Source organism: Equus asinus, chromosome X (genome assembly GCF_041296235.1).
Source record: "Equus asinus isolate D_3611 breed Donkey chromosome X, EquAss-T2T_v2, whole genome shotgun sequence".
NCBI classification, from domain to species: Eukaryota; Metazoa; Chordata; class Mammalia; order Perissodactyla; family Equidae; genus Equus; species Equus asinus.
This window is the reverse complement of record NC_091820.1, coordinates 50199051-50213510: the sequence shown is the minus strand read 5'-3', so window position 1 is coordinate 50213510 and position 14460 is coordinate 50199051. Positions and strand designations below refer to the sequence as shown.

At 43.0% G+C, this 14460-nt stretch overlaps 1 protein-coding gene across 3 annotated transcripts in view; it reads left to right on the top strand.

Annotated features, from left to right (window-relative positions):
• The first annotated feature begins 8559 nt into the window (after positions 1-8559).
• The window catches only part of ARHGEF9 (Cdc42 guanine nucleotide exchange factor 9), a 332248-nt gene continuing 326347 nt past the window's right edge, over positions 8560-14460 (top strand). For all 3 annotated transcript variants that reach the window (XM_070501918.1, XM_070501917.1, XM_070501916.1), the window contains exon 1: positions 8560-8698. The gene's annotated coding sequence lies outside the window, so the exon portion shown is untranslated. The remainder of the gene's footprint in view (positions 8699-14460) is intronic.

The following is a 14460-nucleotide window of genomic DNA, read 5'->3' as shown; positions in this document are numbered from 1 at the left end:
AATGGCTGTTGGATCTTGTCAAATGCTTTCTCTGCATCTATTGAGATGATCATGTGATTTTTATTCCTCAGTTTGTTGATGTGTGTATCACATTGATTTATTTGCAGATGTTGAACCATCCCTGTGTCCCTGGTAGGAATCCCACTTGATCGTGATGTATGATCCTTTTGATGAATTGCTGAATTCAGGTTGCCAAAATTTTGTTGATAATTTTTGCACCTATGTTCATCAGTGATATTGGACTGTAGTTCTCTTTTTTCGTGGTGTCCTTGTCAGGTTTTGGTATCAGCATGATGTTGGCCTCATAGAATCTGTTAGGAAGTGTTCCATCCTCCCTAATTTTTTGGAATAGCTTGAAAAGGATAGGTATTAAATCCTCTCTGAAGGTTTGGTAGAATTCCTCAGGAAAGCCATCTGGTCCTGGGGTTTTATTCTTTGGGATGCTTTTGAATGCTGTTTCAATCTCTTTCCTTGTGATTGGTCTGTTCAAATTGTCTGCTTCTTCTTGAGTGAGCTTTGGGAGAGTGTAGGAGTCCAAGAATTTATCCATTTCCTCTAGGTTATCCATTTTGTTGGCATATAGTTTTTCATAGTATTCTCTTATAATCCATTGTATTTCTGTGGAGTCTGTTATTTCTCCTCTTTCATTTCTGATTTTGTTTGTTTGAGCTTTCTCCGTGTTTTTCTTTGCAAGTCTGGCTAGGGGTTTGTCAATTTTTTTTGTCTTCTCAAAGAACCAGCTCTTTCTTTCATTGATCCTTTCTACTGCCTTTTTTGTTTCAATTTCATTTATTTTTGCTCTGATTTTTGTTATTTCTCTCCTTCTGCTGACTTTGGGCTTTGGTTGTTCTTCTTTCTCTAATTCAGTTAGGTGTAGTGTAAGATTGCTTATTTGGGATTTTTCTTGTTTCTTAAGATGTGTCTGTATTGCAATGAATTTTCCTCTTAATGCAGTTTTTGCTGTATACCATATGAGTTGATATGGCATGTTATCATTTTCATTTGTCTCTAGATATTTTTTGATTCCTTCTTTAATTTCTTCAATGATCCATTGCTTGTTCAATAGCATATTGTTTAGTCTCCACATCCGTGTGCCTTTCTCAGCTTTTTTTGGTAATTAATTTCTAGCTTTATAGCATTATGATCAGAGAAGATGCTTGTTATTATTTCAATTTTTTTAAATTTGTAGAGGTTTGCCTTGCTTCCCAACGTATGGTCTATCCTTGAGAATGTTCCATGCGCACTTGAGAAGAATGTGTATTCTGCTGTTTTTGGATGGAGTGTTCTATATATGTCTATTAAGTCCAACTGGTTTAGCTTTTCCTTTAATTCCGCTGTTTCCTTCTTGATTTTCTGTCTGGATGATCTGTCCAATTATGTGAGTGGCGTGTTGAGGTCCCCTACTATTATTGTGTTATTTTTAATATCTTCTTTGAGGTTTGTTAATAGTTCTTTATGAACTTTGGTGCTCCTGTGTTGGGTGCATAGACATTTATAAGCGTTATTTCTTCTTGATGGAGTGTCCATTTGATCATTATATATTGTACCTCTTTGTCTCTCTTTACCTGCCTTAGCTTGAAGTCTAGTTTGTCTGATGTAAGTATTGCAACACCTGCTTTCTTTTGTTTGCCATTAGCTTGGAGTATTGTCTTCTACCCCTTCACTCTGAGCCTGTGTTTGTCCTTGGAGCTGAGATGTGTTTCCTGGAGGCAACAAATTGTTGGATCTTGTTCTTTAATCCTTTTTGCCACTCTGTGTCTTTTTATTGGAGAGTTCACTCTGTTTACCTTGAGGGGGATTATTGATGTATGAGGGCTTAATGCTGTGATTCTGTCACTCATTTTCTGGCTTTCCTGCATTGCCTTTGTTTCTCGTGCTGTGTGTTTTAGCATACCCATTGACTTCTGCAATTTCTTATGCTGGGTTTCTTAGTTTTTTCCTTATTTATGTTTTCTGTCTCTGTTCTGTTTCTTAGTTTAGTGGCTACCCTGAAGTTTGTATTCAGAATCTCGTATATAATATAGTCCATTTTCTGGTGGTCTCTTACTTCCTTGGCCTAGACTGATTTAGTCCCTTTCCTCTTCCCCAACTAAATTATTATTTTCATCTCTTATCCCAACTCGTGTTGTGAGTTTGTGGTTAGATTGATAAGATCGTCTTTGCTCTGGTGGTTTCCTTCCCTTTATCCTAATGCTATAGTTGAATATTTGCTATCCTATTCTGATTCTATCTATTTGTCTCCCTACTCTGTGTTTTGTGACCCCTTTCTCCTTTTTTTTTTTTTTTTCAGGTATGAAAGCCTTCTTGAGGATTTCTTGTAGTGGAGGTCTTTTGGCCACAATGTCTCTTAGCCTTTGTTTTTCTGGAAAAGGTTTAATTTCTCCCTCAAATCTGAAGGATATTTTTGCTGGATAGCGTATTCTTGGCTGAAGATTTTTATCCTTTAAAATTTCGAATATGTCATTCTGTTCTCTCCTAGCTTGTAAGGTTTCTGTGGAGAAATCCGCTGAAAATCTGATAGTTCCTTTGTAGGTTATTTTCTTCTGCCTTGCTGCCCTGAGTATTGATTCTTTTTCATTCATCTCTGTCATTTTTACTATTATATGCCTTGCAGTAGGTCTTTTTACATTGACAAATCTAGGATATCTGAAAGCTTCGTCCACACACATTTCTCCCTCAATTCCTAGATTTGGGAAATTTTCTTCTATTATTTCTTTGAGCACCCTTTCTGTTCCATTTTCCTTTTCCACATCCTCAGTGATTCTGATAATTCTTAAATTGGATTTCCTCATTGAGACTGCTATTTCTCAGATGTTTACTTCATTTTTTAAATTCTTATTTCTCTTTCTTCCTCTGTCTGGAGCCATTCAGCCTGTCTATCTTCGATTATGCTAATTTTCTCCTCTATGGTGTCTACACATGCATTCAGGGAACCCATATTCTGTTTTATCTGATCCATTGTATTTTTCATCTCTAGTATTTCTGATTGATTCTTCTTTATAGTTTCAATCTCTTTTGTGAAGTAACTCCAGAACTCATTGACTTGTTTCTCTATATTTCCCTTTACCTCATTGAATTTTTTGATGATAGCCACTCTGAACTCATTTCCACTTAGTTTACCTATTTCCAAACCCTCAGGACTTAATTCTGTGTTTTTATTATTTTCCTTCTGGTCTGGACTTTTATAAATTGCTGGATGGTAGAGGAGCAGTTTTTGCGCATGACGCTATTATTCTGTTGCAGTTACATCTTGTTGCCACTAGATGGGGGTTGAGAGCCGTGCGTTCTCAGCCCTCCGCTTTCAGTTGCGATGGCGGCATGCAACATGGGTTGGGGGAGGAGGGGCACTTTCTCTCATGCACAGACCTGGATTCCGATCAGCTCTCACTCTCTGGTTTCCTGGGGCCCTGGCTTGATGGGGTCCCCCTAGGCAAAAGCTTTCCCCCGTTAGAGGGTTGCTGCCGTACAGGTGGTGGGAGTCCTGGATGATGCTGTGGATGCATGACCCTTCTCCTGCTGCTTCCCTCACCCACGGCAGTGATCTCAGTCTCTAGGGGAGGGAGCAAAGTTCTCTCTTACCTGGTTCCGGCTCCTCTGAGGGTGGCTCCAGCCTCTCCACCCTGCATCGTTTGGCTGCTGTGGGTCTCTGATGATCTCTTTGTTATTAGAATTTTTGGTTTAAATTCAATTGTTCCTCTTGGTTGTAGTTTGGAGGGGAGAGAGTCCTGGGTGAGCTCACTCTGCCATGTTGCTGACGTCACCTATAGCTTCCTGCTTTTTTTCAAGATTGGCACCTGAGCTAACAACTGTTGCCAGTTTTCCTGTTTTTTCCTGCTTTTTCTCCCCAAATCCCCCCAGGACGTAGTTGTGTATATATATATTTTTTTTTTTTGAGGAAGATTAGCCCTGAGATAACTGCTGCCAATCCTCCTGTTTTTGAAGAGGAAGACTGGCCCCAAGCTCACATCCATGCCCATCTTCCTCTACCTTATATGTGGAATGTCTACCACAGCATGACTTGCCAAGCGGTGCCATGCCTGTACCTGGGATCCGAAGCAGCAAACCCTGGGCCACTGAAGCGGAACATGCACACTTAACTGCTGCACCACTGGGCCAGCCAGTTGTATATTTTTCAGTTGTGGGTTCTTCTAGTTGTCGCATGTTGTACGCCACCTCAGCATGGCCTGATGAGTGGTACCATGTCCATGCACAGGATTTGAACGGGTGAAACCCTGGGCCACAAAAGCAAAGCATGTGAACTTAACCACTTGGCCATGGGGCCATGCCCCATGCACTAGCTTACTTTTGATATTAAAATTCACTTACTAATTAAAGTCATTCCAACCTTAGCCAGCTTGACCATGCACAAAACTTTTTCTCAGGGTTCCTCTTCCACAAACCTTCTACTTTTTTTACATCCAGAATTTGTCCTTTCCTTTTTCCTATAACCCATTTTACTTTAATGCAAAATCTACTTTCTTAGCAAAAACATTTCCATTCTTTACACTTTCTTTTACAGAAAACATACATTTTCTCACAGCATAATTTTTTTTAACATGGCACAAGACATTTTTACCAATAGATCCAAACATCTTTTAGTTTTTCTGTAATAAGAAGCCAAGAGTAGTTAAACTTACACTTTTTTAGCAATTAATGTCTAATATTTTATCTTACGGAAGTAATCTAGATAATAAATTTATATTATTTAACTTAACTTAGCAGAACTCTAGGTTTCAAGTTACCAAAAGGTTTTGGAAGGTATTTTTAAGTCATACTATAAATATAATCACTGCACCTAAAAATTCTTATTTCATTAACATCTATATAACTTATTTGTTCTTAACATTCATACTTAGATTATTCATGAAAATTTCATGAATCATTAAAGCAATTAGCTATCATCTTATTTTTTTCTTGCTGACAAATTTTGTAACAGAGATAACATGAATTTGTTTGAATTGAGTAAACCTAGGTAGAACAAAAGTTTTATATCAAGATAACTTGAAAAACATTTGGGTTAGTTTCTATTATATTTAGAAATAATTTATATAAGTGCTTACATTACCCAATTAAATAGACCTCTTTTAGGAATTATGCCATCTGGAGATAGAAAAATAACACACATATATAACATACAAATATAGAGACATGCATACATAGAGACCCCATAGCTATTGTTTTAAAATTACTGCCATGAATCAGGTACAGTAATACAAAGCTCACCAGTTATGAAAGAATAGTTGGATCCAAATTTTGTTTCTGGCAGATGGAATAAATTAAGGTTATCTGCTTAAATAGCTAAGGTGTTTTTTCTACTAATATTTGTGGAGAAGACACTTAAGATGCTAGATTTTGGGCAAAGGTGCTTTTACAGCCATTTGCCTCTTTTTTTCCTGTTTTGTTTCTTCAGTCTTAGGAATTGGGGATGTTCCAGATACCAGTTCCTGGAAAGGTTACAAGCTTTTTGAGATAAACAGGGGAGGTTAGTTGCTTATCAAAGGAGTGACATACCCATCCAATTACATTATCCTTAATTTGTTTTTTCCCCCTGGGTACATAGTTTTATTTTAACTTATGGAAGAAGGCCTAAAAAAATTCCTATCAGGATCTGAATATCAGCTTCTAATTTGGCCAAAGTTCTGATCTTAAGTTACTAAATCCTTTCAAATGTTTTGTTAGGTTTCAGCTGGGAGAAACAGTTAATATTTCTGGCAATTCCATTAATTTTCAGTTTTGATTTCCCCCTGGCTGTTTACAGGAACAACATAGCAGTTGTTGATAATGAATCTCTCAGTTTCATTAACTCTGGGAAGGGCCCATATGGGGTTCTCCTTCGAAGGTAGATATGGGGGTGTCTGTAAAGGCATTAACTTAACAGACTTTTTTATAGTCTTTTCTTTTAAGTACCTCTCATATCTTAATTTTTCATTAGCTTTTTGCAACAGAACTTTCAATAAGGCTATTTTGGAATTTTGAAACCTTTGCTTTTAAGTGCACTTCTTAAATGATCTTACCTCATTGGAAGGTTGTTTCTAATGGTTAATGTAATTCCCCTGAGGGCTTGCAGCAATTTGGTAGAACTCTAGCTGCAAATGGAGATCAATCCACATTTATGTCCAGCCATATCTGGTGGCCACAAATGGGGTGTAACCCGTATTTCTGTCCGACGATATTTTGGGGCCCCAATCTGTTGGTTACCAAGCCAAGCTCTCAGAATATGAAAAAAGCTTAGTAAGATTTTGCTGCTTTTTGCAAATTTTACACCTTCAACAACTATAGTTTTTAAGCATTTGTGCTGGAAAGTGGCACACTTGATCTTTAGAAATTAAAGATTATATTCAATTTGTCTGGTCCACAATTCTCAGGGCACAAAAAGACAAGTTTTGGAAGCTGAAAGGAGCCCCCAAGTGGCAACTATAATTTTAAATAATCTTTAGTATTATCAGTCCACTGGGACAAAAATTTACGAGGAAGGACCATAGTTCTTAAATATAAACCCAGCTGGAGTTCCTGAGGGAAGACCTTCTCAGGAGCTTTTAGAAGATGAAATTCCCATGTTAAAGCACAGTGGGACAAAGAGACAAAGAGACACCAGTTGTAAGCCTTAGGTTATTACCTGTGCTTCTGATCTGCTGGCTACAGCTATTTGGACAAATAACACAAAAGACAGAGTTTGAGCACCCACCAGATAGAGAATAAACCCTCAGCAGCAGCCATAGCCAGCTCAAACAGAGAAACCCTTCCAGGCGGCAATAGCTGTGAGCTGCTGTAAAGTAGCCCAAACAGGGAAACTCTTCCAGTCGGCAAAATTTGTGAGTAGGCTTGGAGACAATTGTCTCTAGTCAGTTGACCCCAGATTGGGATATTGCCCCCAGAATCTCAGAGAAAGGCACAGACCTCAACCAGAAGAGAGGGAGGTCAGAACCTGAGAGAACTCATGATTGGAAGTCTGTGGAGGTAGTGAGCACACAAGGGGACTCCTGTTGGTACCAAACTGGTTTCCAGGGGACACTGGTTTGTAAAGGTAATACCGCTTCAGGTCCCACTTTCTGACATCATATGTCAACCTACAAAACCAGAAACTAGTTTAAGAGGCAAAGACTTTATTTGGGATCAAAGAATTGCAGTTAGGGGAGCACAGAATCAGGTGGAAATCCAAATAGCATCCTGATTACGGAAGAGGGGTTTAGGGTTTTTATGAGAAAAAAGGAGGAAGATGAGGTAAGTTGTATTAAAGAAGAGTTCATTGGTGCTAGATGAGGTAAGGCTGGGTTTGTACTTCATAGATTGGCTTGAGATTTGATCATCAGGCAAAAGGCTAGACTTGTTATTCATTGATTGGTTAAAGATTAAGTCATCATGAAAATCCAATTTCCTCAGTACTTCCAAACGAGATATTCTTGTCCTTACTGACTTCTCAGAATGTTGGTGGTTTGGTCCAGTTGGAAGATAAAGAAAACAAGATGTGCAAGGCAATTCCTCTGAAATGGCTGCTCCAGCTCTATTTTTTTATGGCTCCCCTCATGTCGTTCACACGTTATACAGATTTATTAGTATAATTGCCAGGCTGATCGACCTAATTTCTCTATTTAAAAACAGAGGCATGTTCATTGAACCCTCCTGTAAAATTCTAAAGTCAATCCCTCCCACCTAGCAAGCAAGGACTCGGATTCCCTAGCCAGGAGGCCTGATCTCCAGGAGGCAATGCTCCTTCATCTTAGTACACACCTGGCAAGAGCTGAGGGAAAGCACCATTCGAGTTCCCAGCTAACCGAGCTGTCCTTTCTCAACCACCCTAGGGTTGTTGGTCAGAAGCATGTGATTACAGAGCTAATTAAAAAGAGGGAGGGGGGTTAAAAAAACGCACACTGTGATTAACATGCGGGGAATCTGCTCTCCTGGGGGTGTCGCAATAGCCAGGAAACTGCAAGGAGTGGATTGAATGGATCCGGGAAAAAGGTTGTGAACAGTCGGTCCCGCCCTCCTCACACAGCCTCCCGTTTCAACGCCAAGTCGGCCAGGCCTCTCCCAGACGCGAGGCGGGGGCCCGAGGCTAGGGTGTGGCACTCAGCGAGCCTCTCCAGTGGCCGGTAAAGGTGCCCCCTAGGCGAGGCCTGCAAAAGGGAAGACCCCTTAGCCTGGCGTCCTGGCTGTTTGCTCCCCAGAGCTCAGCAGTTAGGCTGATGAAATGTTTGGGTTACAAGTCGGAGCTTGACCCCAGCAAGCTAGGCTGCGAGACCCGAGCGGGCGGGGATAAGTGGGGTGGGCATTAGCGCGCAACAGGTTCGAGGCGCCCTTGCTTTGGCGTGCACACTCGCTCGCCACCCCCTTTGCCTCCCCCAGCTCCGGCTTAGCGAGGTCGCCCAAATCCGCCTCTGGGGAGTCCGGGAGGGAGTGTGCATTGGCCTTAGTCCAGCCTCCTCTGGGCCTTGCAGCAGAGTTCCGATCTGAACTTCAGAGTTGGGGCCCCTCCTCCATCAGCTCCCACCCCCTTCGCTCGTCTCTTCAGCTCCATCTTCCGCCAATTGTGACCCAAAGAACTCGCCGCCCTGACGGCAAGTCGCTGGCGAGGGGCAGCAGCCAGGGAGCGTCTCAGTTCAGTGAAGGCCTCTTTGGCCCCTAGCTGGCGCCCCGTGCAACTCCGCCAGCGCCCCCAGGAGCTCCGGTAAACTATTGAGGGCGGCCACTGGCCTGCAAGGTGAGTTTGGGGGCCAGAAACGCGGCGGCTCTCTTGCTTGGGCTGGCGAGGCGGCGGCCAGCGGCGCTCCGCCCAAGTGGCACGCCTTCCGAAGGCGCTGCTGCGCTAGCCACCGCCTGCCCACGCTAGCCTGGCCGCCCGTCAGTGGGTTCATGCCGCTCAAGGCTTCGCAGGACGCGGGACTCCATCCAGCGTGTCACCGGCGGCCCTGACCGCTTTGTGGCACAGCGTGGCCAAGTGAGCTCAGCTTAGATGCAGACCCTCCCACTCACCAGTCTAGTGGTCCTACGGAGCGCTGCTGCTCACAAGGTAACTCCGCTCCCTGCTGAACTAGTGCCTGTGGTACCAGGAGAAAGGCCCAATTTTGCCGCCAGCTTGGGGAAAGTTGCAGAAAAGGGACCTATTCAGGGAGCCTAACAGGGACCACTGTGGCACAACAGGGTAGGGAGTTGAGTGGGGGCACCTGCCTGGTTCGACTCATAGCCCAACAGCCAGTTTGCATGGGTCACAAGCAAGCTTACGGATTTAAGGATGTGGGGTAAAACCTTACCCACTCCTGAAGAGTCGGGAAGAGAGGAGGTGGGGGAGGTGAAGAGCCAAGGGCAGGGAGCAGGGAAGCTACCAATGGCAGCAGAATGCTGTTAACTCCCCTGAGGGCCTGACCTCAGGCTTTAGGACACTTGACACTTGGCAGCCTGGAGGTGTAGAGCTCAGCTCACTCTTTGCTTGCCCTGTAAGGGGCTTCAGGTCACAGTGTAAGTACACTTCTGTAGGCCCGACTCTCCAGGCAGAGACCCGAGTGACAATCTCCGGTGACAAATGTCACTATTTTGTAGAAAGTGAGGCCAACCATAGCTGCCTATCTGCAAGAAGATGAATCTGGATGGGTGGAGGGTAGTCTTGCAATGAATCATTGTGAGGGAAGGGAAGCAGGGCAGGAGTACTCTCTTCAAATGTCTGCAAAGCTGTCTTGTGGAAAAGGATTGCATTTGCCCTTTGTGACCCCAGAAAGGGAAAACCCAGGATGGGTCTGAATTCAACAGGATGGAAGCCACCAAGGGGCAGAAATTAAGCTTATTGTAAGGAAGCAGTTTCTAAGTGGGAAGGAGGAATGCTTTTACAGTATATCAGGCATTTTACTAAGTACTTTACATAAATTATCCCGCTTAACGCTGGGCAAGGCTGAGATCTGTTGAATGATGAAATGGAATGACCGGAAGGTGGTAGGGTCACTGGAGACCCTTAAGCAGAAAAGAGGTGGAAGAACCACATGACTGCTATATTGTGGAAGATACTCAGGCCTCATGTGGGGATTTGTACTATGTGATTAATAGGCCTTTTCAGACCCTGAGCATTCAGAATCCTAAATTAAGGGATCAGGGATTTTTTTTAAGAGCAGAAAGAACCTGAGACCCTGGGATCTCCTGGTCCAGGTTCCTCACTGTATCCATGCTGTGATTCCCTAGGTTGAAGACTCAGGCTTGGTAAGAAAGGGTTACACTTAGGCAGCTTGCAAAAGCAGCTTCTCTGGATAACTACTAGGTTGGCAGAAATGCACATTTAACTCCAGGATAATCGTTCCAGGTGGATACCTAGAGGGAAGGTTGAGCTTTTGAAAGCCTACACTGGTTCAGTGTGGGCAACTAGAGACACCTTCCTTTGACAAGAAAGGGACCTGTGTGTGTGTGTGTGTGTGTGTGTGTGTGTGGTAGCCTGGTAGTCAAGGACAAGATGTTTGAAACAGAAAAATGAGACCCCCTTGGGAAGGAGACACTGTGCTCATCCAGGCGACAGCTCTTTCTGAATCCAGGTTAAGATGAGGTTGGTGACAAGCACCTGTTGATTTGGTGGAGTTGAAAGAGTCTTGCACAAGGAATTAAGAGATTCTGTCACCTACTCATGTTGTGACTTTAGAGAAGTCCCAGCATCTCTCTGAACCTCAAGTCCCCCATCTGTAAAGCCAGGGAGTTGGACTTCACTGGGAATCAAAAGATTCCTTTGACCAGCAAAAATAAAAATTAAAACAAAGAAACTAGGCTTTGGTTTCTTGCACACTCATATTTATGGGAGTTGTAGAATCAGAGCTCCATAGCATCTTGAAGATGGGCCCCTGCAGGGGAACTAAGATGCCACTCCTTTGTTTCATTGGCTAAGGTGTGACTCTAATGTCCATTCAATTAAGATAGGTTTTTAATGGCTGCAGTGTTTCTGAACAGCCAAGGTCTCTGAAGCGTAAAAACTCAGGGCCCGCTTTGATGTGGCTTGGATTTTCTTATGGCAGCTGCATTGCTTTCTGGTCACCATCAGGGCAATTGCCCTGGCCTGTTGTACAAAAGTATGGAGCATCTGCTGGTTTGGTGCATTGTGCTGAGCAATTGGAGATGAAGGCAGAAAGGACTGGATAAAATAGGCTCCTGCCATTAGGGAGCTTCAAGTCTGTTGTGGGAAAGGTGGCCACAAGGACCATAGACCATATTACAAGGCAGAAAGGTGCTTTCTTGGTGGGTGGGGGCTTGATGCATAAAATGCAGAAGCCATGTGGAGCAGGGGAAAATACACTGGACTAGAAGTTCAGGAGCCCTGGGTTCTAATCTCAGCTGTTCACGTAGCCTACCTCCTGAGCCATGCAACTTTAAGGCCTCTTCTTATTAGATGAGTATTTCTGGTTTGGGTGAGTCCTCAAGAGGCATTTGTGGTGGGTCCTGAAGGACCGTCGGTAGGGTTTACACTAACAGAGCAGGACAGCAGAGGCTAGGACAGAGCTTTCCTGTGCAAGTGAATAACATGTATGCTCTCATGAAGGTAAGGGGGTGCTGGATATGCAGGGGACAGCTAGTGGCTCGTGTAACTACTGTGCCAAAAAAAGGAAATAGAAATTGAGGTTGCAAAGGGAGCCCTTGAACACCAGACCCAGGCATTCTGTATCTGCTCCTGGTAAGGCAAGAGCAGCCATGCCTGGTTTGTGATCTGAGCAGTGCTGGTGAGCAAATAGTCACGACACTTAGTAGAGCCTGTTGTAATGAGCTATGACTTACCCAATCTCCACTCTACTCAGACATTCGAGGGGTGGAAGTACTGCTCTCGGGGAACTTGAGCAAATGGCCTGCTGGTTGCAGAGAGTGCCTCCTGATGCCAATGGAGAAGAAGCACTATAGGGCTGGAGTGGCCCGTCCTTGAGATAGCTACCGATGAACTGTGCATGGGTCTGGCCCTTTGCTAGGAGCCAGTGTGGCTGGCCTTGGTGGCTGCTGAGAGATGGTAGAGGAGGTGGCCAGTGGATTGAGTGTAATCCTCATTTGACTGTCTGTGGCTGATGGACAGAGGACTTAGTGAGGGGTTGGGGAAGGGCAGGGGAGGGCAAAGTCTTCCAGATCATGTGACTTGACTTAATGATTTACTCCATTCAGAAAAAGGGTTTGGAGACCACCAGTGGGATCAAGTGTGGATCCAGGTTTCTGAACTACAGCTGGTGATATTGGAGAAGCCCAGCCAATCCTACTGCAGAGAGGGAAAGAACCTTGACCTGGGAGTCAAAAGACTTTGGTTCTATCAAGTCCCTTTCCTTCTCTGAGCCTCAGTTTTTCCACCTGTAGTATGAGAGTAGGAGAGGTTGGCCTCAATAATTCTTCAGGTCCTTTCTAGCTCTAAAGATCTATGAAAGATATATGACTTGGATCCTCTATGGATGAATACATCTATTTTAGACCAAGAGCCGGGTCTATTTTGAACTGAGGGATTAAAAAAACAAAACAAAACAAAAACCTTTGTAGCGGGGAATGAAACTCTGTGGAGGGGGAAGAGACCAGAGGCAGTGTGTACAGCTCTCCCGACTTAGTGGTTTCTGAACAGTGGCCTTGTGTTGCTGCATGTTGCCTTTGGAAAGTGATTTCCATCCCAGGACCCCTGTCCTTGGTAGCAGAGGGTCAGTAGGAGTGTCATGGAGCTGAATTCTTTTGATATTTCCTTTCTCAAACCCCTTATCTCTCTTCCCTTCTTTTCCATCCTCCACCAACACTTCCTTCTCAGATTTCCGGTGACCATTGCTCTCCCCTTAACACCTGGCACATTGGGGCTCTTTTTCACTTTCTCCATGCAGAGGGCAGCTCCCGGGCTCTTTGCCTTCTCAGTGAACCCCAGAACCATTTTTATCTTCCTTTTCCTAGCATCCAACGTACACCACGCCATCCCCGATTTACTTAGCTACTAAGTCTGTATAATCAATGGTGATGTCTTTTATTGTCTTTTTAAAGATAAGAGTAATACCGCAGCTTACTTTAAAATGCATCCAGGGGGCCAGCCCGATGGCGCAGCGGTTAAGTGCACACGTTCCGCTTCAGCAGCCCGGGGCTCGCCAGTTCAGATCCCGGGTGCGGACATGGCACCGCTTGGCAAGCCATGCTGTGGTAGGCGTCCCGCATATAAAGTAGAGGAAGATGGGCATGGATGTTGGCTCAAGGCCAGTCTTCCTCAGCAAAAAGAGGCAGATTGGCAGCAAATGTTAGCTCAGGGCTAATCTTCCTTAAAAAAAAAAGAAAAAAGAAAGAAAATGCATCCAAAAATAAGATGGCTAGATAGATGGATTGATGAATAGATAAAAGAATGATAATACTTAGATGAGTGACAAATAAATGAATAGATGAATGAACGGCAAACAGATAAAATCTTGGGGGAATAAGTAACATACAATGATATTGTAAACAATTCAAACTATATAGAAGTACACAGAATAAAAAAGGGAAAGTTCCTTTCATCCTTCTCCCCATTCCAAGTTGTCCTCCCCAGAAGTAAATACAGTTCAATTTTCTGTGTGTTCTTCTAGTCCTTTTTTTGTGTGTCCAAAAGTATATACATACATATACAAATAGTTTTCTTTTTAAATTTAAATGGATCATGCTCTGCATTTAATTCTGCAATTTGCATTTTTTCACTTCACAATATATTTTTGAAATCTCTTCATGTCATTATATAGATCTACCTCATTTTTTTAAAACAACTGTATAATATTTCATAGTATGGGTGCACCATAATATATTTAAACTTCCTTCCTTTTTTTTTTTTAGGAGATTGGCCCTGAGCTAGCATCTGTTGCCAATTTGCTTTTTTTTATCTCCCCAAAGACCCAGTACATAGTTGTATATCCTAATTGTAGGTCATTCTAGTTCTTCTACGTGGGATGCTGCCACACCATGGCTTGATGAGCAGTGTGTAGGTCCGCGCCTAGGATCTGAACCAGTGAACCCTGGAGCACTGAAGTGGAGCATGGGTCATGGGGCTGGCCCCCTAAACCTTCTTTCTTGATGGACAGTTAAGTGGTTTTCAATTCTTTCCTATAACACACAAGGCTACAGTAGGGTATCTCCTTGGCTGTTTGTTACCTATGTGCATGCGAGCACCTATTTCTGGAAGGTGGATTCCTAGAAGTGGAATTGTTGTGCCAAAAGGGTTATGCTTTAAAATTCTGCCCCCAACAACATTTTATAATAGACATTTTCAAACATATAGAAAAATTGAAAAAATTGTATAGTGAACACCCATATTTCCTCTACCTAGATTCTACCATTAACATTTAACTATATGTGCTTTATCACATATCCATCTGTCCATCTCTCTATATATTCAACAAGCCATCTTTTATTTTGTGCATATCTTATGAATGAAGTATGACATTTTGAGTCATTTACATTTTCCATACATACTGCATATAAATAATGCTTATTGGCCATTTATATTTCTTTATCTGTAAAATTATCTCTTCATATTCT